This window comes from Trichomycterus rosablanca, chromosome 15, assembly GCF_030014385.1.
Source record: "Trichomycterus rosablanca isolate fTriRos1 chromosome 15, fTriRos1.hap1, whole genome shotgun sequence".
Taxonomy (NCBI): Eukaryota; Metazoa; Chordata; class Actinopteri; order Siluriformes; family Trichomycteridae; genus Trichomycterus; species Trichomycterus rosablanca.
This window is the reverse complement of record NC_086002.1, coordinates 1,205,971-1,212,632: the sequence shown is the minus strand read 5'-3', so window position 1 is coordinate 1,212,632 and position 6,662 is coordinate 1,205,971.

Below are 6,662 nucleotides of genomic sequence, written 5' to 3'. Positions count from 1 at the left end.
TACCTGAGAAGATCCACAGACTTAACTAACAGCCCTGTCCATAATAATGTTGTTGCATCCATAACAGGACTCATTGCAGCTCTGCATTCAGAACGCCTGTTAGTTCCCATGGTACAGTGATGTGTACACAACATGGACAAAAGTATCGAGACGCCCCTTCTAATTATTGAATTAACGTGTTTCCGCCACAACAAATGCAAACAGGTGTAATAATCAGTTATATAAAAGAAATGATACTCCTCCGGCTTTGCAGAAACAGTTTAGGGAAGGTCCTTTCCTGTTCCAGTGTGAAGCAAATCTCTATTAAAGAAACTCCAGTGTCCTGACCTCAACCAACTCATCAGCTCTGGGATGAACCGGAACATCAACTGATCGATCAGCACATTTACATTTTCGGCATTTAGCAGACACTTTCATCCCAAGTGACTTACAGTACTGTGACAGTATACTGTCTAAGCAAGGGCCTTGCTCAAGGGCCCAACAGTGGCAACCTGGAATTAGTGGGGCTTGAACCAGTGACCTTTCAATTACTAGTCCAGTACCTTAACCACTAGACTACAGCTGCCTCAGTCAGTGCCCAGATATACAAATGCTGTCATATTTTGACTGAATGGGCACAAATTCCCACACACAGACACACTTCATAGTCTTGTGATAAGCCTTCTTAGAAGAGTGGCTGTTGTTCTAGCTGAAAAGATCACGTCCAGCAAGCTCGTGGTCAGGCGTCCCAATACTTTTGGCCATACAGTGTACAGTCAGTGTTTTGCCATTCTGCTTTGACCCATTTGTCAACAAGGCATTTCTGCCAACACCACGCCACAGTCTGATGTTTGATGTTAACGTGAACCGACGCTCATGTCTATATTGAAGAGCAGTTGTAGCCTAGCGGTTAAGGTACTGGACTCGTAATTGAAAGGTTGCTGGTTCAAGCCCCACTGTTGGGCCCTTGAGCGAGGCCCTTAACCCCCAATTGCTTAGACAGTATACTGTCACAGTACTGTAAGTCGCTTTGGATAAAAAATGTTGAAAATGTAAATGTCTATTGCAGTGCTGCCACATGATTGGCTCATTGGATGAATGAGTTCAGGTGTTCCTAATAAAGAGGCCGGTGAGTCTATAAACTGTACATTGTACCTTATATCTTACTGATTTTAGGTATCGTTCCCAGGGTAGCCTGGCCAAGTGGTCTAAGGTGCTGGATTTAGGCTCCAGTCTCTACAGAGGCATGGGTTCGAATCCCTCAAGATGTTTACCAGTTTGGTATAGCGTCTACTCAATCAGAAGTGTGGCACTTCTCAATCCGCAGCCCCTTTTGGGACAGTATACAGAACTTTGAGCTCAATTAAAAGGTTGAGAGTTCGAATCCCAGCTCCACCATGCAGCCACTGTTGGGCCCTTGAGCAACCAAGCTGGGATATGCAAAGGAAGAATGTAATTGTATGTACACGTGTATATGTACAGTATATATGATAAATAAAGGCGTTCTGTTCTATTCTATGTATAGCTGTATCCCTGGAGCCAAAAGTCTGGCTTGTCTTGATCCACAGTCAAAACTCAAGGAAGACGAGCATCAAGACTCCTCTCTGTACCAACCCCCAGGACCTTCATCACTTCTGAGATACGCAACTATAGGCAAATGTTTATCTATATTTACAAGGTTTCGGCAGATTTGGGTTCTGCAGTAAGGAAATGTTTACTAGGGTCACCCTGGAGAGAAGCGTCTGCTAAATGCTGTGAATGTAAATATTATATAATTATAAATTATATTCAGTAATAAATAACCTGAACTAAAGCATCAATCTCTGGAATTAGATCATATTTATCTGATGAGTCTGATAAACCCATCACTCACGTTGCTAAACGGGTTTTTAGTGACACGTTTCTGACTCCCGGCCCGTACTGCGAACATGGAGAAGCGTGAATAATTCAGACTGGCGCCGTGCCACCGGGAGTCTCCGGGGACGCCGTGCGGTCGGAAGGACGGGCCCGATGTCAGATGAATGTGGAGCGGATGCGCTGATGTGTCCTGGAACACACGCGTCGGGCTTCACGCAGGACTGTCGGGGTGGCAGATTGGCTGAACTAATGCAGGATTAATTGCATGCTTGTCGCGACTGGGCGCCCATATGGTCTCCGGCGTACCCGAGCGGCACTTCTGCGGCAGATCCGACACCTCTAACACCTCTGAGTAAAGAAAGGACGGGCGGCTCGGAGAGGACGGACCGACTTTTGAGCTCTTTTGAGGGTGAAGAGCTGGGAGATGGACCAACTGCAACTACATTTGATTTTTTTTGGCATTTAGCAGATGTCTTTATTCAAAGCGACTTACAGTACTGTGACAGTATACTGTCTATAAAATTGAGGGTTAAGGGCCTTGCTAAAGGGCCCAACAGTGGCAACCTGGCAGTAGTGGGGCTTGAACCAGCAACCTTTGGATTACTAGTCCAGTAATGATTGTATATTAATGTGCAATATACACCGATCAGCCATAACATTAAAACCACCTCCTTGTTTCTACACTCACTGTCCATTTTATCAGCTCCACTTACCATATAGAAGCACTTTGTAGTTCTACAATTACTGACTGTAGTCCATCTGTTTCTATACATGCTTTGTTAGCCCTCTTTCATGCTGTTCTTCAATGGTCAGGACCCCCACAGGACCACCACAGAGCAGGTATTATTTAGGTGGTGGATGATTCTCAGCACTGCAGTGACACTGACATGGTGGTGGTGTGTTAGTGTGTGTTGTGCTGGTATGAGTGGATCAGACACAGCAGCGCTGCTGGAGTTTTTAAACACCTCACTGTCACTGCTGGACTGAGAATAGTCCACCAACCAAAAACATCCAGCCAACAGCACCCCGTGGGCAGCGTCCTGTGACCTCTGATGAAGGTCTAGAAGATGACCGACTCAAACAGCAGCAATAGATGAGCGATCGTCTCTGACTTTACATCTACAAGGTGGACCGACTAGGTAGGAGTGTCTAATAGAGTGGACAGTAAGTGGACACAGTTTTTAAAAACTCCAGCAGCGCTGCTGTGTCTGATCCACTCATACCAGCACAACACACACTAACACACCACCACCATGTCAGTGTCACTGCAGTGCTGAGAATCATCCACCACCTAAATAATACCTGCTCTGTGGTGGTCCTGTGGGGGTCCTGACCATTGGAGAACAGCATGAAAGAGGGCTAACAAAGCATGTATAGAAACAGATGGACTACAGTCAGTAATTGTAGAACTACAAAGTGCTTCTATATGGTAAGTGGAGCTGATAAAATGGACAGTGAGTGTAGAAACAAGGAGGTGGTTTTAATGTTATGACTCAAGGAACCAGGGTTCAAATCCCCAACAGAGCTAGTGGCTGGTCAGGCATCTACATACAGAAATGGCTGTGTCTGAGGGAGGGGTAGATTTGCATCCTGTCAGGGGTGTGTTTTTGTAGAGTGACCAGTAATTTCAGGTAAACTGTTACCTGCTGTTTCTATCAAACGTAATGTTGGTTTTAACCAGACACCCAAGCCTTCAGTCCACCAGTCCGCCTGACTCTCAACAGACACGATCAGATGTGTCGGAGGAAGAGAGAGCTGGATGTGGAATCACTTTTCGATGACAGTGACTCCTCGTCTGTGGTTCAGTGGATGCCAGACAGCACCGTGTTCAGGATCTGGTCTGGAATCATCTCCTGCAGTATCTGGGATCAATAAAATTGATCGTGCTGCTCCTTTTTAACGTCCATGATTGCAGAACATTCCTTCCAGTTTCCTGTCAGCTCCTCCAGATTTTCCACAGCAGTTAGGACGGGTCAGCGCTATTAATCAGGCCGTTAGTACAAACCGTTTACCCGAGCGCTGACGATGATCGAACGAGAGGAACCGAAGCCGAGCGTCCTCACCAGAGAAACGTGGTTTTGTTTTGTTCGGATGTTCCAGACGGGACGGGTCGTCAGATACACAAAGCCATTAAAATCAAGCGGTCCCTGTACGCTAGTTAACCCGCGACCCGGCTCCAGCGTCTGGGGAGAACGTGATTAGGATGGAGGATTTAGCGCTCGCCCGGACAGCGCTTTCCTCATCCATCAACCTGTTGATAATCAGTGACGGCCTGCGGGGAGCGACGGTGGCAGCTCACTTCCACTATCAGGGTCCGGAGGTTAAGAATAGAAGCCGATCCGTCAGGCGGCTAAGTGTGTTATGGTGAAACGTGGCGTGCTACGATAACAGGCTGCCTAAAATATGTAGCCAGTATTTCGTGTTTGGTAAAGTGTTTGGTAACTGTGCTGTATCACAGGGTTTGTGAAAAGATAAAACTGTGGAGGACTTCAGCGAGTGTTGGATTCATTATGATTGAAGTCTTTAAGTTACGCCCGTTGCTTACGCTAATTAAAGAGTTTATAAGAGCTCCAGGTTGGACAGAATTTTCTGCCTGTAACTAAGCTGTTTACAAACCAGAGCGGGTCAACGGTCAACAGTTAAGGTGTTCCACAAGGATGCGTGTAGAGCATCAGTGTCACCTTGTTGCCCTTGCTATTTAACTGAACAGCGCAGCTTTTCCTGTTCCTAGGGGCCGCTGCATGACTGTGGACTGTTCTTGGGGGTCACTGCATAACTGGGGGGCGCTGTGTCGCACTGAAACTGTCGTTAAAGCTCTGTATTAAACAAGATGTGTTAAGTTCATCAGAACAACAACATTCCTCAGCACACACTCACAAGAAATTTGGGGGTTTCACCATCTACAATCCATAACATTATTACAAGATTTAGCCATTGGTTCGAATCTCAGCTCTGCTATCTGGCAGGCCGGGCACCCACACAAACAACGATTGGCTGTTGCTCATACAAGGTGGGGAGCCGGACGAGGACTTCTCATAACCGATGCAATTACGACCTCTGCTGGCTGCTGATGGTGCCTGCACAGAGTCGAGGGGTAATGAGTTAATCAGGGTGTGGCTCTCCGTACACAAAGCCGGTCCGCATATGAACTCGCCTTATGCAGGTGAAAGGATGCAGTCGGTGTCGCACGCGTGTCGGAGGGGGCGTGTGTCAGTCTCAGCTCTCCTCAACCAGGGTGGAGATCAACATCAGTGCTGTAGAGAGAAAGCGTAATGCGATCGGGTAATTGGATACGACTCGATTGGGAGGAAAATTGGGGGGAAAATGCAAACAAAAAAAATGTAGAGAATCATGAGAAACCAATAACCAATAACCACAACCAATAAAATAACCCATCACACACAAAACAAAAGCAAAACATCATCAACACTGGTTAAGGGTCTTGCTTCAGGGGCCCAAGAGTGGCACCAGCGCTTTACAAACTGTTCTAATACCTACAGGTTTGCACTTGTAAGTCTATGTGCCTTTTATGCTTAAAGATTTACTAACAAACATGTCATGTGTTGGCAATGCACAACAACATTTACACCCGCGACAGCAATCTGTTACATTTTACAATGGTAAAGTCACGATTACGACCACCACCCCCCACACTCTTTACGCTATTTGTTAATGCGCGTGACGCCTCATACGAACATGCATTTGTGGCTTCATATTGGCGGCTATGCTGGCACGCCAGGACTCGATATCAAAAAACGATATTAATTTTGATGCCTTTCATATGGATGAAGTCATGATTAAAGCAAGAAGTGCTAAACCTGCCGCCGGTGCTAATAATAACCAGCTGTAAGCTTCTCCGTTAGCGTGACCGCGCCCTAACCCTGAGTCTCTCTGTCATGTAAAAAACCCAACCGGATCATCAGAGGAGGTCTAACGAACGAGGGCTAATCTGTTGGATTTTTATGGCCGTTACGCCTAATTGGCGTCGTCTAAAGTAAAATTACTACAAATTGTGCGGCGTCCAACCTTCGACCCGCGTTACCTGATTTTAATCGCTGCAGTCGCCGAATTCACTTCACTTTCTCTCAGCCTGTCAGAGCCGGGAAGCGTCAACGTGCTCCAGATATAAAATACAAATAATAAAAACCCCGTTCATCAGAATGACCGTGTTGAGCGGATCCCTGAAGCTCCCCGAGTGGCTGGAGGAGATTCGGTCTGATTTCCGTTCCCCTAAATTGCGTTTACGAAGCCGAGCGAGCGGCAGGGTGGAGCGTCCGCTGGAGCAAACGTTTGAGATCGTCTTTTCTTTTTTTGTTCCTTTCAGGCTGCCAATTAGCCACGTGTGAAATGCAGCACCTCGAGGGGAGCGATCGGCCCAGCTGGCTCGGAGCAGGAAAGGGGGAACGGAGGTGCTGAAAACTCGAGGTGTTCCTCAAGGCCGCGTGTTAGGTCCTCACCTGTTTCTAGAGCGTGACTGTTGCTGTGTTGTCTTTGCTGTTTGACACGGCTTTGCCTGTTCCTGACTGTCACCTGTCAGTGTGTTTATTTATTTATTTATTTATTTATTTATTTATTTATTTATTTATTTATTTATTTTTTGGGAGAACATCATCATGAACCCTTCAGTCAGATACACATCAGAGCTGCACCGTATTAAACGAGATGTTTGCGATCGAGTCCATCAGCTTTTGTCTCCGGCTCCTTTTCAGGATTCAGCGGCTCAGTTCAGAAATTCGTTCCTTTCACACCGATCACGCCCTATAGCAGTTTGTAACAAAAAGCAATCAGATGCTCGCTAATCCGCGTTTTGTGGCAGCCGGGAGGGT